General features: G+C 39.0%; 1 long non-coding RNA gene and 1 other non-coding gene across 2 annotated transcripts in view; one reads left to right on the top strand and one right to left on the bottom strand.

The window, feature by feature from the left end:
* LOC116600342 overlaps nt 1-25,600 on the top strand; it is a 130,800-nt gene that overhangs the window by 82,936 nt on the left and 22,264 nt on the right. The window lies entirely within an intron of this gene.
* LOC116600426 lies at nt 18,828-18,936 on the bottom strand. The gene has a single exon (XR_004289639.1). It is a non-coding gene; the product is annotated as a U6 spliceosomal RNA (small nuclear RNA).

The following is a 25,600-nucleotide window of genomic DNA, read 5'->3' as shown; positions in this document are numbered from 1 at the left end:
TTTCCAGACAGACAGACAAATGGATAGACACACACACACACAAACACACACAAAAACAACTTGTAAAAATTTAAAAAATAAAATGCCATCATACAATATATGTGGTTTTGTAACTTGGATATTCATTTACTATATCATGAATTTTAAAAAAATTATTAGTTTCAGAGTTATAATTTAGTAACTCATCAGCTGTACATAATACCCACGGCTCGTTACACCAAGGACCTTCCTTAACGCCCATCACCCAGTTGCCCCTCTCCTCCACCCACCTCCCCTCCAGCAATCCTCAGTTTGTTTCTCAGAGTTTAGTTTCCCTGTGGTTGTATCAGGAACACTTGAAATTAATTGAAAATTTATTTATTTATTGAAAATTTATTTTGATTACAAGATAAGACATAATTATTACAAGATTACAAGATAAGACATAATTATTTCTTTTTAAAAAGGTGGAACATTATGGGTAAGCTAAAGTCTTCTTGATCTACCACTTCTAATTCTGTTCTTCTCTCCTATGCTTCAAGGTAACTACTTTTTGAGTTTAGTGAATATGCTTCCAAATCTTTCTTTAAATACCCCAATGTTTATAGCAGCAATGTCTATAATAGCCAATGTATGGAAAGAACCCAGATGTCCATAGATAGGTAAATGGATAAAAATGTGGTGTGTACACACACACACACACACACACACACACAGGAATATCACTTGCCCATCAAAAAGAATGAAATCTTGCCATTTGCAACAATGTGGATGGAACTAGAGGGTATTACATTAAATGAAATAAGTCAGTCAGAGAAAGAGAAATACCATATGATTTCACTCATGGGGAATTTAAGAAACAAAACAGATGAACATAAGGGAAGGGAAGGAAAAATAAAACAAGATAAAAACAGAAGGAGGCAAACCATAAGAGACTTTTTAGAGAGCAAACAGGGTTTTTGGAGGAAATGTGGGTGTTGGGTAGGGTAAATGGCTGATGGGTATTAATGAGGGCACTTGTGGTGAACACTGGGTTTTATATGCAAATGATGAATCACTACATGCCACTCCTGAAATTAATAATACACTATATGTTAACTAAATTGAACTTAAATAAAAATAAATAAGTGCTTTTATATACATGTACATATACCTGTAACAAGCTTATGGTTTGTTGTTTGTTTCCAGTTCTTACCTAAATGGTATCATACTGTAAGGATTGTTCTGAAAGTTGGCATTGTATTTCTGAGCTCTACCTACGTTTATAAACATAGATTTGGTTTACAGCTCTTAACTGCTGAATTGTACTTTGTCACATGAATGTATTGCATTATATCTGTCCATTCCATTATTGGGGATCCTTAGGTTATTTTCATTTTCTTGCTATTATAATGCTTCAGTTAGTTTCCTTATTCAATCTTTTTGAACACATGTGAACATGGTTCTCTGGGGGATAGACCTAGAAGGGGAAATGCTGGGTCATAGGATATGCACATTTACAGTTTTAATGGACTCTGCCAAAGAAATTCTCAAAGTGATTGTCCTTATTTGTATTTGCTCTAACAGTGTATCAGAGTACTCTTGTCTCTACAGTATCACCAACTCTTGATTTTGTCAGCATTTAAAGCTTTGCAGATATCGTGAATACAAATAGAATCTTCCTGTTTCAGTTTGGATTTGGAAAAGTTAATTAGTTGAGCAACTTTTAAAACTGGCCATTTGAATTTTCTCTTTTACGAATTGCCTGTTCATATTCTCTCCCCAATTTTATTGTGTTGTTTACCTTTTTCTTCCTTTTTTAAATAAAGATTTTATTTATTTATTTGACACACAGAGAGAGAGATCACAAGTAGGCAGAGAGGCAGGCAGAGAGAGAGGGAGAAGCAGGCTCCCTGCTGAGCAGAAAGCCGGATGTGGGGCTCGATCCCAGGACCCTGAGATCATGACCTGAGCTGAAGGCAGAGGCTTAATTAACCATCTGAGCAACCCAGGCGCCCCCATGTTTACTTTTTTCTTATGATTTGTAGGAGTCCTTGTGATATCTTTCCATCCTAATACATGCCAGTCTACTTGATTATTATCATTTTTAATAGTTGTATAGTCTTCAGCCATATATACCAGAGGTTGGAAAACACTGAAGCCAACGTGGCCATCTATCTATTTTTCTAAATACAGTTTTGTTTTGTTTTATTTTGAGACATGTCCAGGTCCATTATTTTACCTTTTGTCTTTAGCTGATTTATTAGTACAACAGCAACACGGAGCAGTGTCACAGGCTGCATGGCCCACAAAAGCTGAAAATATTTGCTCTCAGGCTCTATACAGAAGAAGTTTGTCCTGATATAGATAAATCATAATTCATGTAGCCATTCTTCTTTTGATGGATATGTAGATTATTTCCCTTTTCCCACTATTATGAAGAATTCTGTAATTCATATCATCACACACACACACACACACATCCTTCTCTGCAGTTATGAGCATTTCCTTGGGCTGAAATCCTGGAAGTGGAATTGCTGGCTTATCAGACTTCTGTGTTAGTGAAATTTGCTTATTTGAATAGTAGTATCTCTGAATCAGAGAATATTTTAAAGAAGGGTTATTTCCCAGGAATAATGATAGTTTCCCATTATTTAGTAGTACCAGACACTGGTACCTTATATATATTATCTATGCAATTGTTGCAGTGGCCCTGGAATTAGTATTAAAAACTGCCTTTTTTTTTTTTTAAAGATTTTATTTATTTATTTGACAGACAGAGATCACAAGCAGCCAGAGAGGCAGGCAGAGAGAGAGAGAGAGAAAGAAGCAGACTCTCACTGAGCAGAGAGCCCCATGCGGGGCTCGATCCCAGGACCCTGAGATCATGACCTGCACTGAAAGCAGAGGCTTAACCCTCTGAGCCACCCAGGCACCCTCTAAAAACTGCCTTTTATGTATGAGGAAATAGAGGTTCGGTGAAGTTAAGGAACTTGTCCAAAACCACAGAACTACTGCATGGTAAGAGCCAGGATTTGAACCCACTTTTCTATGGAAGTAATCTTCTAGTATAGGGTGATACTTCTTTACTGAAAAACTAGCTGATGCACACTATTGGCATAGCACAGTATTACAATTTGCATATTTGTTCTTTAAATGAATAGGTAACAACATTTGTAATTATTGCAGTAAGTTTCTGTAGACAGATGGGTTAAATTAAAGTAATTTTATAGAGTCTTAAAAACTGTTGGCTTTCATAAGCAAGCTAAACATATCCGTTGCAATCTTATTTATATTTCTATAAATAAAGGCACAGCTGTTATATCGTGGAAAAAAATACTGGATTTAGAAACCCAAATTTGGAAAAACCATGATTTCTGCCTCCTTCCAAGATTGCTGTGTGACTGTGGACAAATTTTCCAACCTCTCTGTACCTCTCTTTGTTCACAGAATTATAAGAAATCAGTGTGAGTAGCTGGAAAGTGCTTGATACTATATCTGACATGTAATAAGTATACAATTTGTGATGGCCTTCATACCCTGGGGATATTTCCAGAAGGAGGATTCAATCTGATAAACCCTGAGTACACTTCAGTGAGTTTGCTTCAAGGCTCAAGCTCTGCTCTGCTCTGAAATCCTAATGCCATACCCTTGGCACAATAGTAACCGAGAGATGGCATATACTGTCTGTTGCCAAGAAAGTACCTAATGCTTGTAGTATGAAAAAGAGAGGCCAAGTCTTGGCTTTTTATGGCATTTACATGTTGCCGTGCCTGGTCCATGCTCTTTTACATACTGAGAACCTTCATATTAATAGGTAACACTTACTCATCACTTACTATATACCGAAAACTGTACCAGTGATTATCTTCTTTAATTCTCACGTCACTGCTGGTACACCAGTACTCCTATTCCTACAAGGAATCCACTAGCTGAGGAAATAGAGGCCTAGACAAACAGGTTACAAAGTGGGATGTACTGAGTAGGTGGAAGAGCTAGAATCTGAGTTTACATCTAACACTTACGCCTGAACATTTAACCACTATACTAGACTTTTCCCCCTGGCCAGGAAGCCTTCAAAAGGAGGATTCCTTAGGGGGACTCTATGTGTGTTTATTTCAGCGCAGGCTTTGTGTTGGGAGGATCTGCCCTCCTGGGCACGCAGGGCATCAGACTTGTGCATGCTAAATGGTCCTTTGTTAACATCTGGAAGGTAGGATTGCCTTTGTTGACTGTCTGGTGTCATGAATCAGCACGTCCGCTGGAGACATATTGATTTCTTTGCCATCTCAGGGAAGCCTCCCCAAGCATTAAAAAGTAAGGTCTGACGGCTGACCATTTTGCTTTTATCATTGCCTTTCTCTTATCAACAAAGGAGTCTCTTTCACCCCAAACTGATGCCTAGCTCAGAACCAGATCAATTTGTCTGTGCCACTCTGTTGGGATTTCTGTCTTTTTTTTTTTTTGTTTTAGCGGACACCCAGACCATCTTGTTCACAATATAAGCTCCAAATGGCCTGGAACTCGTCTTTTATGGCCTCTGCCAGATTAAACATTTAGAACATAATATACCCAGCTTCAAAAACAATTGTGCAGCCTTCCAGCCAAGCAGCATATTGATTTTAATTTAGGCAATTGCACACGTTTTCAGGTCTTAGGAGGAACTCTGGGGCTTCAGACTGCTAGTGACTCACGGCCCTTTTCCCTCCCTCTTATCAATTCTTTGCTTGGGGCTAAAAGAGCCTTGAGATCATAGGGTGGGAGACATAGGCCTCCTTCTGTGCATTGGTGTTTTCTCTTTTGGAACTGAGACTATCTCAACCTCAGTACTGAAACTGCTGTGAAGTAGAAAGGAAGTGAGGTAATATAGATGTAGTGTGGACAGAGTCTGGCTCAGATCCCTGCCTTACTGTGGAATGGTACATGACTTCATTTCACAATCTGGACCACAGGCTTCTTACCAGTAAAATGGGGCAACGAAGACATTGAACACACTAAGCAGATGTTAGGGTTAATTATCAAGCACTAGAAGATCCTCAAGAAATACAATGTTTTTTTATTGAGTGACTAATCATGGTGGAATATTTTAATGCTTAGGAAGGGTTTCTTCTCACCCCAAGGAGGCATCAATTCAGCAACCACTCTGTGGAGACAATGAAGCCTGGTGCATTTTGCATTTTGATTAAAATACTGGCATCCTACATATAAGACTGATGGTGCATAACTTCATCAGTTAGCTAATTCCAGGGATTCGGTCATTAACACAAGATCCCCAGTGCACCTTCCACTTATTTATTCAACATACTTTTGCACAGTTCTTGCCTTGTGCTAGGTCTATGCTTGGTGCTGCTCCACAATCATGAATACGTCAAGAGTGTTTGCCTTTAAAGAGCTCACTCTAGGGGGGAAGATAAACACATATAACAGTAATTTCAATGCCGTGCTATAGTGGATGTTCCCAAAGAAGTATCTGCTAAGGCTGGGGAAGGCCAGTCTAGGTCTTCTTACTTTCCAGTCTCAGGAGGAAATCACAGTAGCAAAGCCACTAGGAACCAAAATTCAAATGCAGTGGCTTAAACACATTATCAGGTTATTGTCTGAATTTTAAAAGAAATCTGAAGGTCAGCAGCTAGGGCCGAGGAGCTCCAGCTGTCACATCTGTCACATCAGCATGCCAGTAGGAAAAAAAAAAAGGTGTAGGGACAAAGGGTGTCCACTCAGCTGAGTTAGCTCTCTTTAAAATAGCTCCCCAGAAGCTCAACACTTCCCTCTTGTTGAGATCCCTGGAGGCGATTAGCTGGACACTTTGCTACCCCTATGGAATAGAAGGGAGTGGTTATTGCATTGATAGCAAGTCATTGCAACATCCCCTCAACAGAATATTAGCTTTCTCCACCATCTTGAGATGTCTTACATCTGTTTGTAAATGCAAATGGATGAGGGCAATGTCAAACTGACCAATGATAAAGTTCTGTGGTACTAGGTGGGATAGCATGGCTTTCAATGCCATGATTGATGTTAGTTTGTGTTCCTGCTGTGATGGGCGGGGACTAAGAGGGTGAAGGGTGGAGACGAAATGGAGTGACCGAGCTGACTGGAGACCACATCAGAAAGAAGTGGATTCCTTGGGTGTAGATTTTGGAAATGGAGCACATGGATATCCATGTCTCCTGCAAGTGGGGAAGCTGCTTTTCTCATCTTCAGCTGAGCTGGGGAAGCTAGAGAGAACACCAGGAGGCAGTCGGTATTCTGGGGCTATTTCGTTGGCTACTGTGTTCTGACCTGAATCTGCACAGCAGCAGTAAGAGGAGTTTCACCACTTCAGCAAACTGCCTGAGAGGCCCCAGACTGCTGGACTGAGGTTCACCTCTCAGAAATGAGCCTGAAAGTTATGCTATAACCTCTTGTGTTCTGAAATTGACCTGTCATGATGGTATGAAGCAATTGTGCTTTTCAGGTCAGAACGACTTCACATTAAAAAAAAAAAAAAAAAAAAAGTTCTAACTCTGGTTGCAGAGAAATTAAATTAGAATAACGAATAGAGCTTGATAAGTGAAAATCTGACTTTGCTTGGTTGTAGAGAAATAACTGAATGCCAGCCAAAAAGGAGTGTTTCAGTACCTTGGGGAGTTTGATAAATGACCGGTACTGATAACCTATTTTGTGGAGAGGTACTTAGAGTTATGAGAGAAATAGACAGTGGGGCCTCTTGTAACATTTGTCCTCACCTCCCCCTCCCTGTTATGCTCACAGAAAGCTATTGGTCACATGGACATTGTGGAAGCAGCACATCCAGCTGTCTGTCCTCTATCCCTACTGAGTGCTCTTGGATACCCCAAACCCAGCATGTCTAAATATGGCTATAATCCCTCCCCCCTCAATTCTATTTTCCATTCAAATTAGAACTCTGGGTGACATTCTGACTCCATGCCATCTGTCCAATTCTAATCAATCATAAAGTCCCACTAATTCAAAAGCCAGAATTTTTCTCAATCCCTTTTTCTCCTTTTCACCAGTGGAACAATGGCCCTGATTCATACTTTTCTTTTCCCTGTTCTATAGCCAATCTTCTCTGGCTATTCCTGCCCTCAAATCTCCTCCAACAATTTTGTCTCTGTATGCATGTGATGATCCCACTTTCTGATATAGAATAATCCAATGGCTTCCTTTGTTACATGATAGCATCAGTCTCTTTAAGCATGGCTTGCTCAGTGACCTGTCACAAAAGCTAGCTAATCACATGGAACATGGCATTAAGAGTATATGCTGTGGAGCCAGCCTACTTTGGTATAAATCTTGGCTCTGTCACTTGCTATGTGATTTGGGGCAGTTACTTTTATTGCCTGTGACCTGGTTTCCCCATCTGTAAAATGGGGGTGATAATCTTATTTCATTAGGTTGCTATGAGAACTGAATGGGCAAATACAGACATAGATAGGTACATAAAATAAATGCACACACATACATATACACACACTTAGTATCATGTCAGTCACATAGTAAGCACTGTGTAAGCCATTTGCTATTATGATTCCTTTCTCCATACATTATGCCTCACAATGCCTGGTGGCTCCCTCCAGTCAGTATAGTTTCCTGTCAGGCTATCCCCAATCTTCAAGTAGCCTTTGTTCACATTGACCTTCTGCCGCAGAAGTTTTCCTGACCTCCACTTAGCCAAGTGCCATCCATCCTCTGACTTAGTTCAGGAATTGCCTCCTGGTCACCCATGATACTTTGGGCACACCCTTGGCTTCCCATTTCCCCCTTGTCTATAGTGATCTATTTATCAGCCGAGTTTCCCCACTAGCTTATGAAGAGGAGAGGTTGTATGTTATTTATTTATTTTTAAAATTTCCTACCTCTAGATCAGTGATTGGTATCAAGAGGAAATGCACTAAAAGTTTGTGGACTGGAAGATATTATACTACTAATAAAAACCCCACTGTCAGAGCATCTTTTTAAACATAGATTTGATGACAACTTTTCTCTACTCAAAAATGTTTATGTTCCAATATTATATTATATATTAATTAATTGAATTTAAATTAAATGTTTTAAAAAATGCTCGTGCTGAAGCAATGAGGTCTGTATTCAGAATTAGCTACAAGTCTTGTGTCCCATTACTTTTTATTTATTTATTTGAGAGAGAGAGAGAGAATGAGCAGTGAGGAGGGGCAGAGGGAGAGAGAGAGACGCAGACTCCCTGCATAGCAGGAAGCCTGACACCGGACTTGATCCCTGGACCTGGAGATCATGACCTGAGCTGAGGGCAGACAGTTAACCAACTGAGCCACCCGGGTGCCTCTTGTGTCCCATTTCTCACTTGCAGGATTAGGGAGAACCTGGCTGGAGACCTGCCCCATGAAAAGTTTATTTGACCCATTTGAGGATGGAGAAACAAAGTCCTAGCTGAATGACCATCTGGCCTCCTTAGCCGCTTCCTGAGGGAACAACTGCCTTAGCTCCTATTTGCAGCAATCCAGCTCTGCCTACTCAATCCCATCTGTTTATTGGGTCCCTCTTGGTGGAGCACCAGAACCTACCACATCTTACATGTTACTTGCTCTAAGGAGCGCAGGTGCTGGTACTTAGGTGGACAGAGGTGTGTTGGCTTATCTCTGTTAGGTGCCAAAAATGAGCTCGGGTGACAGATCTGGCAGCCCATAAAGCCATTAAAAACCTGGAAGACCAAGCCCCACTGTAGGGCAGTGACTCCTAGCCCTGGCTGTACATTAGAATCAGTGGGGCAGCATCTGAACCTCACCATGTCTGGGCAATACCCCTGATAATTCAGTTGGGATACATGATAAGGGGGGCCAGGCGTCTGTAATATTTAAAACTGCCCAGGTGATTCCACTGTGCAACAAGGTAGAGAACCACTGATCCCTGGACCTCTTGGGTGGGAGTGGGGCAGGGCTGGGTGTACAGAAAGAATGTCTCATTAACCTGTCTTTTTTTCTGGGTCAGATATGCTTCCTCCTTTTTTTTTAAATTTTTTATTTTTTATAAACATATTTTTATCCCCAGGGTACAGTTCTGTGAATCGCCAGGTTTACACACTTCACAGCACTCATCAAAGCACATACCCTCCCCAATGTCCATAACCCCATCCCCCTTCTCCCAACCCCCCTCCCCCCAGCAACCCTCAGTTTGTTTTGTGAGACTAAGAGTCACTTATGGTTTGTCTCCCTCCTGATCCCATCTTGTTTCATTTATTCTTCTCCTACCCACTTAAGCCACCATGTTGCATCACCACTTCCTCAAGATACGCTTCCTTCTTTAAAAAAAAAAAAAGTTTGCAGATTAAGCTACTCCCCCACCCCACCTCCTCACCACTGTATCATACAGTGGTGAATAAAATAGGCACTTCTATGTATCATGGAGATTATAGTCAAGCAGGAGAGATAGCCCATGAACATGAAATTATAAATTAGGCAAAATTCTATGGAGACAAAGAACAGGGTGCTATTTTATACTGGTTTACAAGGAGGTGATATTTAAGCTGAGACCTATAGAATAAGAAGACTCCAGTTATTTGAATTGATGGGAAGAGTTGAGGGAACAACATGTGCTAAGATTCTATGGCAGGAAAATGGTGTTTCTACTCCAGTTGATATCTTCCACAAACAATTTCTGTGGCAGGCAGAACATAGAGATGGCAGACATGATACTACATCTGAGAAGCTCACAATTTATTGGAGAGGCAATGTGTACAAAAGTAGATTGTAATAAGAAGAGATTAACAGGTCTCCCAGTGAGTGTAAATTTAATTCTGCCCAATGCATGAAATAGTATACATGTATAGGGGTGGTCAGAGGTCTCAGCAAAGAGAAGTCAGGCTTTGAATGATGACATAGAACCACTTCCTTTTGACAGATGTTCGCTTTGACATCTATGGAAAGAATTCTCCATATAGGGAAGAGAATGCCATAGGCACCAGGAAGCATATGTGTAAAGGCACGGTGGTATCAGAGTACTTAGAATACTAGAGGAATGCTTGGTGTATCTGGGGCCTTGGATGGGGATATGCTGTGAGGGGATGTGGCTGGAGATGGGTGGAAGTGACAGATGAATGACACCAGGGGCTGTCTCTGGGTTACTTGACAACAAGGGGAGCAAGGACAAATGAATCTCTGATCCCAAAAGAGGCTATAATTCCCATGAGACCTGGGTAAGCTCTCTTCTCTCCTCAGAATTAGCTGTACCTTAACTCTGTTTCCTGTGGAATGGGGGCTCCCAGGGGATCCAGTAGTAGCAGCTGTCACCTCCCAGCAGTCCTCTTTACCTACCTGCCACTTCAGCCTCTATCCCTTGGTGCCTGAGTCTTAAATGTTTCTTTTTTCTAATTGTTGGGGCAAAGCCTTTTCCACATTTGGTCCCCCAAAATGGAGAACAACAAGGGATAGAGCCCTCTGATGACCTACTGCACACACAGCTGTGCTGCAGCCTAACAATCCTTCTTTTCAGGGTACCAAGAAGACAGGTCCCTGGCGACCCCTGCTGATCCCTCTGCCCACAAGTTCCAGGTGCACAAAGTGGTACTTGTTGCTGTTTTTTCCGAGTTCTTTTCACCATAAATAGGAGGCTGGGTCAGGGAGAAGGTGAAGGTGAGGCTGTATGGTTTGGTGGGGCTAAGTCTAAAAGGGTTTTGTGGGGCACAGAACTTGAACTTCATCCTTGGGAGTGAGGAGTGAGGGGAGGATTTTCAGCTTGGGAGGGCCATGATAGGATTTGTGTTCCTGAAATATTTCTTTGTTGGCTAATGTGGGGGATGAAGTGTAGAGGAGTGATATTAGATGCTGGGGTTCACAGCTCCCTGAAGGTTCTGTCTCTTTTGTTCACTACTTTTCTCCAGGGTCTAGAACAGTGCCTGGCACATAGTTGGTAGTCAGTAGATATTTGATGAATGAATGAGACTCAGGAAGCTATTGTTCTGGTTGATGTGACAGATGACACTTAAACTTGACCAATGGCTTGGGGATGGAGAGGAGTTAGAGATACTGAAGCAGTCTAGAGGGAGAGTTTAGGATTGGAGAACACAGCTGGAGTAGCAACTTAACTGGTTTTACTCCTTTAGCCCAGCACTGAGAATTTAGCACCCCGGCTACAATGATAAGGACCTCTGTTTGACTTGAGATTCTCTACTCACCATCCTGGGGGGTGGGCTTCTACCCTGAGGAAGTATGGGTTCCATGAAAAGCATCCTCATCCAGGAAGGCTGGCCTAGGTACGACCTTGTCCTTTGTGACTCCATGACCCTAGGGCTTCCTGGTTCAGCAGAGGAATTGTTATTGAATTTGCTGTAGTGCATAATAGAAGACCTACAGCTAGAGTTTCTGTCTTTGATATATTTTTCTATTTAAAATTGAAAGGGATACTGTTAAAATCATTTCCCTCCTGGTTGCTTCTAAAACTCATCTTCCCATTTTGCATGGTTACAAAATTTGATAACCATGGTAAAGAATCCCCAGTTCTAGTTTGGACATTGGAAAACTGTTGTTTACTCTCTAGCTTTTATTAATTTGTTTTTTTTTATGGTTTTCAACATAATTTGGGCTCCTCATTACTGTTGTGACCTAGAGCATAACTTCCATCTCAGATAGTGATCAGACATTCTTAGTTGCAAGTATCAGAAATCAATTTTGGTTAACATAAACAGAAAATAGATTTTTTAAATGTTTTATAACATAAAAATATATACATATACCCCAGCATCTAGCATCACTCCTCTATAGATCATCCCCCACATTAGCCAACAAAGAAATCTTTCAGAGACATAATGGAATTTTATGTAAATGGTCTAAATGCTCTGATCAAAAGATATAGAGTGGCAGAATGGATATATAAAAAAAAAAGACTTATCTCTTTGCTGCCTATAAAAGGCCCTCTTCAGACCCAAAGACATATACAGACTGAAAGTGAAGGGATAAAAAAAACATTCATCATGCAAATTAAAAAAAAGAAGAAGCCAGGGGAGCAATACTTATATTAGACAAAATAGATTTTAAAACAAAGACTAACAAGAGACAAAGAAGGGCATTATATAGTGATGAAGGGATCAATCCAGTAAGAAGATATAGTAAATTGAATGTCTACTCACCCAACACTGGAGCACCTAAATACACAAAGCAACATTAACAGACATAGAGAAATCAGCAAGATACAATAATAATAGGGGGCTTTACACCCAACTCACATCAATGGATGGATCATCCATGTAAAAGATCAGTAAGGAAATCCTGTCTTTAAATGACATATTAAACCAGATGGACATAATAGATATTTCCTCCCCAAACAACAGAATACACATTCTTTTAAATTGCACATGGAATCCATTCCCTCCTTAATGCCCACCACTAGGCATATCTATACACTAATAATACAGTAGCAGAAAGAGAAATTAAATCCACTTACAATTGCACCAAAAAGAATAAAATGCCTAGGAATAAGCCTAACCACGGAGGTGAAATCCTATTCTCTGAAAACTGTAAGAAATTAAAGATGACATAAACAAATGGAAAGATATTTCATGCTCATGAGTTCAAAGGACAAATATTGTTAAAATGTCCACATTCCCAAAGCAGTTTTCAGATTTAATGAAATCCCTGTAAAAATACCAAAAACATTTTCCACAAAACTAGAATAGTCCTAAAATTTGGTGGAACCACAAAAGGTCCTGAGAATGAAAGACAAAGCTAGAGATATCACAATTCCAGATCTCAAGATCCACTACAAAGCCATAAGAATTAAAACAGTATGATACTGGCATAAAAATAGACACATAGATAGAGTCCAGAAATAAACCCATGCTTATAGGGTCAGTAAATCTATGACAGAGGAAGCAAGAATATACAATGGGAAAGACAGTCTCTTCAATAAATGTGCTTGAAAAACTGGACAGCTACATGCAAAAGAATGAAACTGGACCACTTCCTCACACCATATACAAAAACAAATTCAAAAAGTATGAAAGTCCTAAATATGAGACCTGAATCATAAAAATCCTAGAAGAGAACACAGTAATTTCTTTCACATCAGCCATAGCAACATCTTTCTACATACATCTCCTAAGACAAGGGAAGCAAAAACAAAAATAATTAGGGCTACATAAAAATAAAATCCTCAATGGGAAAAAGCTTGCAGCCTTCCCGTTGAGATCAGGAACCCAACAAGGATGCCCCCTCTCACCACTCTTGTTCAACATAGTATTAGAAGTCCTAGCAACAGCAATCAGACAACAAAGAGAAATAAAAGGTATCCAAATTGGCAATGAAGAAGTCAAACTCTCTCTCTTCGCAGATGACACGATTCTTTATGTGGAAAACCCAAAAACTCCACCCCCAAACTACTAGAACTCATACAGCAATTCAGCAATGTGGCAGGATACAAAGTCAATGTACAGAAATCAGTGGCTTTCTTATACACTAACAATGAAAATACAGAAAGGGAAATTAGACAATTGGTTCCATTTACTATAGCACCAAGATACCTGGGAATAAACCTAACCAAAGAAGTAAAGGAACTATACTCGAGGAACTACAAAACATTCATGAAAGAAATTGAAGAAGACACAAAAAGATGGAAGACCATTCCATGCTCTTGGATCGGAAGAATAAACATTGTGAAAATATCTATACTGCCTAGAGCAATCGATACTTTTAATGCCATTCTGATCAAAACTCCACTCGTATTTTTCAAAGAGCTGGAGCAAATAATCCTAAAATTTGTATGGAATCAGAAGAGACCCTGAATCGCTAAGGAAATGTTGAAAAACAAATATAAAACTGGGGGCATCATGTTACCTGATTTCAAGCTTTACTACAAAGCTGTGATCACCAAGAGAGCATGGTACTGGCATAAAAACAGACACATAGACCAGTGAAACAGAGTAGAGAGCCCAGATATGGACCCTCAACTCTATGGTCAAATAATCTTCGACAAAACAGGAAAAAATATACAGTGGAAAAAAGACAGTCTCTTCAATAAATGGTGCTGGGAAAACTGGACAGCTATATGTAGAAGAATGAAACTGGACCATTCTCTTATACCGTACACAAAGATAAACTCAAAATGGGTAAAAGACCTCAACATGAGACAGGAATCCATCAGATTCCTAGAGGAGAACATAGGCAGTAACCTCTTCGATATCAGCCACAGGAACTTCTTTTAAGATATGTCTCCAAAGGCAAAGGAAACAAAAGCAAAAGTGAATTTTTGGGACTTCATCAAGATCAACAGCTTCTGCACAGCAAAGGAAACAGTCAACAAAACAAAGAGGCAACCCACAGAATGGGAGAAGATATTTGCAAATGACAGTACAGACAAAAGGTTGATATCCAGGATCTATAAAGAACACCTCAAACTCAACACACACAAAACAGACAATCATATCAAAAAATGGGCAGAAGATATGAACAGACACTTCTCCAAATGAAGACATACAAATGGCTTCAGACACATGAAAAAATGTTCATCATCACTAGCCATCAGGGAGATTCAAATCATAACCACATTGAGATACCACCTTACATCAGTTAGAATGGCCAAAATTAACAAGACAGGAAACAACGTGTTTTGGAGAGGACGTAGAGAAAGGGGAACCCTCTTACACTGTTGGTGGGAATTCAAGTTGGTGCAGCCACTTTGGAAAACAGTGTGGAGATTCCTCAAGAAATTAAAAATAGAGCTTCCCTATGACCCTGCAATTGCACCACTGGGCATTTAACCCAAAGATACAGATGTAGTGAAAAGAAGGGCCATCTGTACCCCAATGTTTATAGCAGCAATGGCCATGGTCGCCAAACTGTGGAAAGAACCAAGATGCCCTTCAACGGACGAATGGATAAGGAAGATGTGGTCCATATACACTATGGAGTATTATGCCTCCATCAGAAAGGACGAATACCCAACTTTTGTATCAACATGGACGGGACTGGAAGAGATTATGCTGAGTGAAATAAGTCAAGCAGAGAGAGTCAATTATCATATGGTTTCACTTATTTGTGGAGCATAACAAATAGCATGGAGAATAAGGGGAGATGGAGAGGAGAAGGGAGTTGAGGGAAATTGGAAGGGGAGGTGAACCATGAGAGACTATGGACTCTGAAAAAAATCTGAGGGTTTTGAAGGGGCAGGGGGTGGGAGGTTGGGGGAACCAGGTGGTGGATATTAGAAAGGGCATAGATTGCATGGAGCACTGGGTGCGGTGCAAAAACAATGAATACTGTTACACTGAAAAGAAATAAAAAATTAAAAAAAAAATAAAAAGGTTTACACATTGAAGAAAACCATCAACAAAACAAAAGACAGACTACTAAGTGGGAGAAGATATTTGCAAGTGACATATTCAATAGGGATTAATATCCAAAGACTACAAAGAACTTACACAATTCATCACCAAAACCTCTGAATGATCCAATTAAAAAATGTGCAAAGGATTCAATCAGACATTTTTCCATTTTCCAAAACCAGACACATAAAAAATGCTCAACATCCCTCATCATCAGGGAAATGCAAATTAAAACCACCATGAGATATCACTTTACACAAGTGAGAATGGCTGAAATTAAAAAAAAAAAAACAAACACAAGAAATAACAGGTGTTGGTGAGAATGTGGAGAACAAGGAACCCTCATACACTGTTGGTGGGAATGCAAACTGGTGTGGCCAGTTTGGAGTATGGAGGCTCCTCAAAAATTTTAAATAGAAAAACCATATGACCTGATAGTTCTGCTATTGGATATTTACCCCTACAAAGTGAAAACACTAATTTGAAAAGCCATCTGCACCCATGCACTTATTGCAGCCTTATTTATAATAGCCAAGACATGGAGGCAACCTAAGTGTCCATTGATAGGCAAATAGATAAGGAAGATACAGTAAAAATTTTTTTAAATTGGAATTTTAACTATTTTAAAATGTACAATTCAATGGCATAAACTACATTCACAATCTTGTACAACCATCACTACCCACTAATAATGACTTTCCATTCTCCCCTTCCCCCATTTTCCCTTCAGGTTTCCAGAGGTAACCCGAATCCTACTCTCTGTCTTTACGAATTTGCCTGTTCTAGATATTTTGTATAAGTGGAATTACACAGTATTTGTCTTTTTGTGTCTGGCTTACTTCACTTAGTGTAATGCCTTCAAGGTTCATCCGTGTTGTAGCCCATTATCAGTATTCCATTCCTTTCAATGGCTGAATAATATACCATTGTATGGATATACCATAATTAGTTTACACAAGGAAAGGATTTTCGTGGAGGGGTGTGGTACATAAACAATGGATCTTGGAACACTGAAAAAAATAAAACTTAAAAAAAAAACCCAACAACAAAAAAACCAAAAAGGATATTGAATAGGTTCTGTAGAACAGAGCCTGGAGCCTATGTAACCAGTGTGGGCTTTGCTCCAGAAGATCTGGGCACTGAATCGAAGCTTTCTCTCTACAGTATGATGTGGGTAAATTACTTTGAGCTTCCAACCCTCATTTGCAAATACGTATAAAGAATCTTGTGCTGACTGTTTAATCATTTGAGACAATCCATTTAAATCAGTCAGCATAAATTTTGACACTTAAATTTAAAAAGTACTCATGAATGTTAACTATTATCATGGCTTATAAAAATTATTGTTTATTCTTCTTCCTAACATCAAATCAGACAGGCAGAACTTTTTCTAAAACATCTCCTCCTAAGGAGAGAAATAAATCTAAGCTGGTTTTTTGTACATGTTTTCAATCGATTGTTTCTTAGGCTGGAATTTCTGAGAAAAGGAAAAATGCTCCCCTCCTGACCAAGAAGAAAACTACCGTGGTCAGTCCAGCCTGATGTCTTTTTTAGATGGGAGCAGCTCTAGGCTTTCCTTTCCAAGTACAAACCCACCCTATGGAAGCACAAAAGGGCCAGATGATTAAAGCCAACGTTTGATAAAAGAGAATAAGATATAGTTCTCTTTGGCTCTAACTGGACTCCCCTGCAAAGGGAACTCGTTATAGACTGGGAGGTGGTTGTGGTTCCTAGAAAGCAGATGGACCTGGGTTCAAATCCAAGCTTTGTTGTTTACGGGTCAAGTTTCCCACTTTGTAGGGCTGGGAGAGGTTAGCCATGCAGAGCTACTGCCCAAGGGCACTGTTGGCAAAGGAGCCAGCGATTTGTCTCCAAAAGAAGCTGGCCCATTAGATCGAGGTGTCCTGTTGCTCATCAGTCTGTCATTCCCTCTGGCCTCTCTGTGCTAGTTACCCTGGACATGTTGGGAGTGGGGAGCCTTTAGTGTGGTCTTTCAGTGTCACCCTCAGCAAGGAAGGAGTATGACAATTTTCCATCCATTATTGGTTGAGATGCAGTAATTCTGAGCAGAACTTTGAGCCAGAGGAAGGGAGATAGGTGGGAAAAACAAACAAAACAAAACAAAAAACCCAAAACCAAACCAAAACAAAACCTTTAAGCCAGCTTGGGTAACCTTGAGATGTAGCTCTGCCCTCTTTTTCTCCAAAGTGTTTTTACTTAGTTCTGAAATTGATTTTTTCTTTTTATTTATTTATTTATTTTTGGTGTAAACCTTGTTATAACAAAATGATCTTCACTTACACTTCAGAAGCCCTGGGAAATCAAATTTATATGCCCCACTTCCACTTTGCTCATCCTAATGACCAGCAAGGCCATGGGGGTGCAGGCGGTGACAAGGTATTTTACGAAACTTGTCATGGACACTCCTCTAGTTTCATTCTAAGGACTATAATGACGATGAGCTCTCATACATTGTAGGTCATTTAATTCTGTTACTTAATTTATTCCTTTCCAAAGGCTTTTGTGTCTGGCATGTGACAGGGGACTAGCCTCCATTCTACAGATGTGGAATCGGAATCAGGCATCAATTGCTAACAGACGGCCCCGCTGGTGTCGGTATCCACACTTCGGACTTCTGTTCTGGGGGTCTACTTATTTCTCCCACTAGGAGCTGGGCAGCGTGGGAACTCTGGATTTTATGGACTGGATGTTTTGTGATACAGTTCACTTGACCTCCCTCTGCTAGGAAAAGGAGCAAATCTGTGATCTTTCTCTCCAAATTTCCAAAAAGGAAGCAACTTGCAGCCAGAACAGGAGCCTGATCCTGGTTGGTAGACGGTGGGGCATATAGGTGTCTTACTGCCATGTGCCCTGGGGCAGCAGTAAACTGATATTTGCAGATCTCCAAGTCTCTGGCAGAGATGGGGAGGGAGGGCTGGGAAAGTGACATTTCTGTGAATAACCACACCTGGTTCTAAGAGCAGAAGGATCGGGATGTCCCTGTAGCCTCATCAGTTACCAGCAGCCTTTGCAGAGGGAGCCCAGCGGAGAGAATCCCATCACACTCTTCACGTTATTGACAGACTACTCACCCTGTCCACACTCTGAGGGGGGCATGGTTTGCTCGGCAGCAGCCCCCTTCTGGATGTGTTTATATTCTTCCAGGCCCAGTGGAAAGCATCCTTCAGCCCCTCCACTCCAGAGAACAGAGGGGATGCCTGACATTGGGACAAGAAGAAGATGTGAAAGGGAAGACACGAGCAGGCTGCCTGAATTTCTCAGTTAGATTCATGTATCTCTCAGTGAGCACTGATTGAATAGCCACTTTGCTACTAAAGAAGGCAATTCAGGCAATTTATGGTTAAATAAACATGCTTTGCAAGCAGGTAGACCTGGATTTAAATCCCAGCTCTGCCATTTACAAGCTGTGTGGTTTAGGTTAGGCTTCTACCTCCATTTCCTCATCTGTAAAATAGGATAATAATAGTTCCTCTCAGGGTCATTGTGAGTGTTTGAATGCAAAAGACTACTGACACAGCAGATGACAGGTGTAAGGGGCCTCTTCTTCTTGCTTTTCATTTAAAGTAGGGAATGACTGCTTCATGAATTTGCATGTCATCTTTGTGCAGGGCCCATGCTAATCTTCTCTGTCCCATTCGAATTTTGGTATATGTGTTGCTGAAGCAATCCCTGGTGCCTATTCTTGTAAGCGACAAATACTAAGTGTGAGTGTGTGTGTGTGTGTGTGTGTGTGTGCGCGCGCGCATGTGTATGTGTGCATGTGAATATGATTTTGATAAACAGGCCTCAAGAAACAGAGACAATGTAGGCAACACAGCCAGGGAATTTTTGGTGGAAAAGTAATGATTGAAACCTAGAGAAGGAGAGGGATGTACAGACAGGACAGGTCAGAGGATCCGAGATACGTTATTGGACCAGTGGTGTGTCCACCACAAGCCTGTGGGCTGGCAGAAAGCCTCAGGCCAGCTTTTAGACAAAGGGGGTATAGTTTGGGAAGGTGGCCTGGTCGCAGGGTGCAGTGTCAAGGTTTGGTAGCTTCTCCAGATGGGGAATTTTGTTGGCACACCATTTTCTGCTTGGAATATTTGTTAGACAGCTAATCCAGCCCCAGCAAAATGAGGCTGCCTCAAGTGACAAAAAGGAAAGATACATATGGAGTGAGTGTAATAGGTTTTCTTACTCAGTTCTCTACTTTCAAAAGGCCTACCTCACTACATATAGTGATTAGCCAGTTTATGAATTTCTTACATTAAACAGTTTTTATAGCAATTCAAATATTCACAAAACAAGATAGAATAGTATAATGAGCCCTCACGTCCCCATTACCCAGACACAAAATCAACTCCCAGCCACTTTCATCTTTACTCCTCCCCCCATCAGAGTATTTAACACACATCCCCTAAATAATGGCATCTGTAAATATTTGTGTATGCTTTCCTAAACAATAAGAGCTTTTTAAAAAGTACAATCTTAATATCATTATTGCATTGAAAAAAAATTAGTAATTTCTTAATATCATCAAATATCCAGTGTTCAAACTTCCACCATTGTCTCCTCTTTTTTTCCAGTTGAATTAGGATCTAAACAAGATTCACGCATTGCAAGGAATTGATATTTCTCTTTGTCTTCTCAATTTATAGATTCCCCTTGCCTTTCTTTTTACTCCTTTATAATTCATTTGTTGAAGAGCTCAGGTCATTTCCTATTATCTAGATAGGACTGCATCTCTCTGATATTGTTTTCCTTGCTCCTTTGTCCCCTATATTTCCCGTAAAATGGCAGATCTAGTGACTTGGTCTAATTCAGGTTTGTTTCTTTCTTTGCAAGACTACATTGTAAGTATTGTCATGCGCTCCTCTCAGCCAGCACATAGGACTGGTTGTCTCTTTTTGTGATGTAACAGCCATTAATAATCATTGTCCAGATTCAAGATTTCATTTGGGGATTTGCAAAATGGTAGCATTCTCATTCTATTATTCCTTCCTCATTTATTACATGGACAAGTTTTATAGAGAGAAGTTTCCTCATCATTTATTTAGTTAACTTAGGATATAGTTCAGTCAGGAAAAACAGGTTAAACGTTTTGTTCCTTATACTCACCGGCATTCCGAATAGTGGGCTGGCTCCTTTATATCCTCCAGAGGTGACCAATGAAGTTTTTTTTGTTTTATGATAAAATTAGGAAGGATCTCATGAATTTAAACATATTCCATGTGTTTCAATCCATTGCAGTTGTTCTTCTCTTTGTGCTCAGATTTTCTCACCTCTGGCCAGGAAGAACCTCTAAATTGCTTCCTGAGTTCTGACTTGGCCATTACCCCAGTCATCATCTTCTGAAAAGAAAAGGTGGACGAGCTTGGAAGTGGAAATCTCTCTTGAAGAGAAAATATATTACGAGTTTATACTGATACTTTTTTTAAAAAAAAGATTTTATTTGTTTATTTGACAGACAGAGATCACAAGTAGGCAGAGAGGCAGGCAGAGAGAGAGGAAGGGAAACAGGCTCCCTGCTGAGCAGAGAGCCCGATGCGAGGCTTGATCCCAAGACCCTGGGATCATGACATGAGCTGAAGGCAGGGGCTTTAACCCACTGAGCAACCCAAGCACCCCTATACTGATATTTTCAATCCAAGTTTAGAATTACAGATCTTTGCTTAACTCCTCAATTTTATTTATTTGTTTTTATTTTTTCGCCTAATAATTTTTTAAATTTAAATTCAATTAGCCAAAGGATAGTACATCATTAGTTTTTGATATAATGTTCAATGATTCATTAGTTGAATATAACAGCCAGTGCTCATCATATCACATGCCCTTTTTAATGCCCATCATTCAGGGGTGCCTGGGTGGCTCAGTAGGTTAAGTGTCTGCCTTTGACTCAAGTCATCTTCCCAGGGTCCTGGGATTGAACCCCACATTGGGCTCCCTGCTCATTGGGGAGTCTCCCTCTCCCTCTATTGTTGCCCCTGCTTGTACTCTCTCGCTCTCTCTGTCAAAGAAATAAATAAAATCTTTTAAAAAAATGCCCATTATCCAGTTCCCCCATCCCCCCACCCACCTCCTTTTCCACAACCCTCAGTATTTTGAATCTTTTCCTCTTATGCGAAAAAATCTTGTTTCTAAATGACAATAGTGTAATGATTTATATCCTATTATATAGATTTTGGAAAAATAATATGAATATATGATTAGTGAAAATAGTTACTATTATTTCAGGTTTTAGATATATCTTACTAGAGACATACAGCTGAATTGTATTTTCAAACCATTTAAATAATATACCTCAGCATCATAAGTCTATTTATTTTCTTCTTGTTTTAGGCATTGTTTTTTTCATTCTGATTTGACACTATTTATAATCATTTGAAATATTTTCATGGCTCATTTTCCTAAAAGTAGACTTTTTGGGTCAAATCTGAGAAACACTGCACTTGTGGTGAGAAGCGCAGAATATATCGACTTGTCAATTCACTATGGTGTTTACCTGAAATTAATATAACATTATTTGTCAACATTATAACATTATTTATGCTTTGCTAAAAAATAATAGTGAAAAATTAAAAAAACCAAGGTATTATTCAGAGAAGTCTAGCTTCTATCCCAAACTCACCTCCCTTTTTTCTCCTTTCCCTTTAGTCAACAATTTTATTTACTTTATGGTTTATCCTTCTGTAATTTTCTACATAGGTAAAACCATACCTGAATCTTACATATGTGTGTGTGTGTACGGAACTATATTCTGGAAATCATGCCATAGTAATATATAGAGATAGTCTGCATTCCTTTCTATAGTTACATAGTACTTCACTATTTGAATGTACATAGCTTATCCAGTAGATTTCTGTTGAAGGGTATCAGGTTTTTTGCTATTACAAAACAAGTGTTCCTGTTTTTGTGTTTCTGTCAGTATTTTTTAGGACAGATGCCTAGAAGTAGGCTTCCTGGGTCAAACGGTCAGAGTGCAAATGTTATGTTGCTAAATATTGCCAAATTCCTGTCTGTAGGATTTGTACATTTTTGCATTACTTCCAGCAACGATAGGAGTGCCTCTTTTCTCAAAACCAGGCCAAAAGAGTACAAGTCAATCTTTTGGATTTTTACCACTTTGATTGGTGAGAAATGGTATACTAGTGTATTTTTAAATTTTTTATTTAGATTCAATTTAATTAACATAGAGTGTATTATTAGTTTCAGGGGTAGAATTTAGTGATTCATCAGTTGCACATAAGACCCAGTGCTCATTACATCAAGTGCCCTCCTTAATGCCCATCACCCAATTCCCCCATCCCCCCACCCATCTCCTCTCCAGCAACCCTCAGTTTGTTCCTAATACTTAAGAGTCTCTTGTGGTTTGCCTTCCCCTATGTTTTTGTATTGTTTTATTTTTCTTTCCCTTCTCCTATGTTTGTTTTGTTTCTGAAATTTCAAATATGAGTGAAATCATACAGTATCTGTCTTTCTCTGACTGACTTATTTCACTTAGCATAATACCTTCTAGTTCCACCCACATTGTTGCAAATGGCAAGATTTCATTTTTCCTGGTGGCTGGGTAATATTCCATTGTATATCTATACCATATTTTCTTTATCCATTCATCAGTCAATGGACACCTGGGCTCTTTCCATATTTTGGCTATTGTGGACATTGCTACTATAAACATTGGGTTGCATGTGCCCCTTTAAATAACTGTGTTTGTTTCCTTTGAATAAATACCTAGAATTGCAATTGCTCGGTCATAGGATAGTTCTATTCTATGTTTAACTTTTCGAGGAAACTCCATACTGTTTTCCAGTGCCTACACCAGCTTGCATGCCCACCAACACTGTAAAAGGGTTCCCCTTTCTCTGAAACCTCAACACATCTGTTGTTTCCTGACTTGTTAATTTTGGTCATTCTGATGGGTATGAGGTGGTGTCTCATTGTGGTTTTGTTGAGCTGTGGACAGTTGAGCATTTTTCATGTGTCTGTTAGTCATTTGTGTGTCTTCTTTGGAGAAATGTCTGTTCATGTCTTCTGCCCATTTCTTGACTGTTTTTTTTTTGTTTGTTTTTTGGGTGTTGTTTGATAAGTTCTTTGTAGATTTTTGATACTAACTTTTTAATCACTATGTCATTTGTGAATATCTTTTCCCATTCCATAGGTTGTTGTTGATTGTTTTCCTTTGCTGTGCAAAAGCTTTTTATCCTGATGCAGAAATCAATACACTAATGTATTTTTAATTTGCCTTTATTATGTGTACAATCAAGATCTTTTCATGTAGATGAGGGACATTTGTATTTAGTTTTCTGTGATTGTTTGTACACTTCCCTAGCTTCTTTATTCCTCTATACTGTTATCAGTCTTTCATTCTTTCTTTTTTAAGGCTCTTTATATCTTGTACATATTAACACTTTATCTATGATAAAGTTGAAAAATTTTTTTCAAACTAGAAAAAGTTTTCTGGTCCTGTAATAGTTCGGCTCTTCTAGGTGCATACTTATATAATTCTTAGCTCTATTAATGTGATGGATAATATTAGTGGATTTTTAGAATATTGAATCCACTCTACTTGGTCATGATGAATGTTTGAATGTGCTGTTGGATTCTATTTCCTGATTATTGATATTTATAGGTTAGGCTGATTTATAGTTTTCTTTTGTTGATGCAGCATCTTTAGATTGAGATAGATGTTATGTTCACTTCATACAATAATTTTTAAAAATAGAATATCTCTGAGAGATAATCTGGGTCTGGGACATTTTTACTGGAAAGCTGTTTTTCTACTTTCTCTATTTGGTCTGTTATATTTTATATGTTTAGACTTTCTTTTTTCTTTTTTTTTTTTTTTAAAGATTTTATTTATTTATTTGACAGAGAGAGAGATCACAAATAGGCAGAGAGACAGACAGAGAGGGAGATGAGGAGAAGCAGGCTCCCTGCTGAGCAGAGAGCCCTATGCGGGACTCGATCCCAGGCCCCTGGGATCATGACTTGAGCCGAAGGTAGAGGCTTAACCCGCTGAGCCACCCAGGCGCCCCATATGTTTAGACTTTCTGTCTCTACTGGGATTGATTTTGTCATATTGTATTTGCTAGAAAATTATCCACTGCATCTACTTTTCCAATTTTATTTGCAAAATAGACTCATATCATTTTAAAAAGTGCTCAGTTTGATGGTTATTTCCTCATTGTCATTTCTAATTTTATGTATTTCAAATCCTCCCTTTTTCCTCAGTTACAACAGCTAACAGAATAAGTATATATATTTATTTTAACAGAATAAATATATAATATCTAACAGAATATAGACATCTAACAGAATATATATATACACATATACATATACATACATATATATGTATGTATACGTATACATACATATATATATGTATGTATACATGTATATATACATATATATACATATATACATGTATACATACATATATATATGTATGTATACGTATATGTTTCAGCCATAAGAAAGAATGAAGTCTTGCCATTCAAAACAACATGGGTGGATCTGGAGTACAATGCTAAGTGAAATAAATCAGTCAGAGAAAGACAAATATCATATGATTTCACTCATGTGGAATTTAAAAAACAAAACAAAGAAACAAAGAATAAAAGAGACAAACAAGAAAACAAACTCTTAAATATAGAGAACAAACTGGTAGTTGTGGGAAGGGAGGTGAGTGAGGGATGGGTAAAATAGGTGAAGGTGGTTAAGAGTACATTTATTGTGCGATAAGCACTGAGTAATTGTTGAATCATTATTTTGTACTCCTAAAACTAATATAACACTATATGCTAATTATACTTGTATTAAAAAGTAAAATAAAAAAGAATAAAGCTATTATAAGTATTTTTGCACAAGTCTTTTTGGGGACATGTTTTCATTTTATTTGGCTGAATACCTAAAAATGGAACAGTTGGCTCATAAGATAAATGAGCCTAAACTTGATAAGAAATAGTTAATTCCACTTGCTATTATTTATTTGAAGAAATGAGAACACTGACTCAAAAAGATACCTGGACCACAATAATCATTGCAGCATTATTTATAATACCCAAGGCATGGAAGCAACCTAAGTATCCATCAGTAGTTGAATGGATAAAGAAACTGTGATATGTATAACAATGAAAGTATAGGGAAATTAAAGAATCGATTTAATTCACTATAGCGCCAAGAACCATGAGATACCTGGGAATAAACCTAACCAAAGAGGTAGAGGATCTGTACTTGAAGAAATATAGAACATTCATGAAAAAAATTGAAGAAGACACAAAAAGATGGAAGAGCATTCCATGCTCATGGATCGGAAGAATAAACATTGTTAAAATGTCTATATTGCCT

This window comes from Mustela erminea, chromosome 9 (genome assembly GCF_009829155.1).
Source record: "Mustela erminea isolate mMusErm1 chromosome 9, mMusErm1.Pri, whole genome shotgun sequence".
In the NCBI taxonomy this organism is placed as follows: domain Eukaryota; kingdom Metazoa; phylum Chordata; class Mammalia; order Carnivora; family Mustelidae; genus Mustela; species Mustela erminea.
The sequence above is the reverse complement of the archived record's forward strand: the minus strand, read 5'-3'. Positions and strand labels throughout refer to the sequence as shown.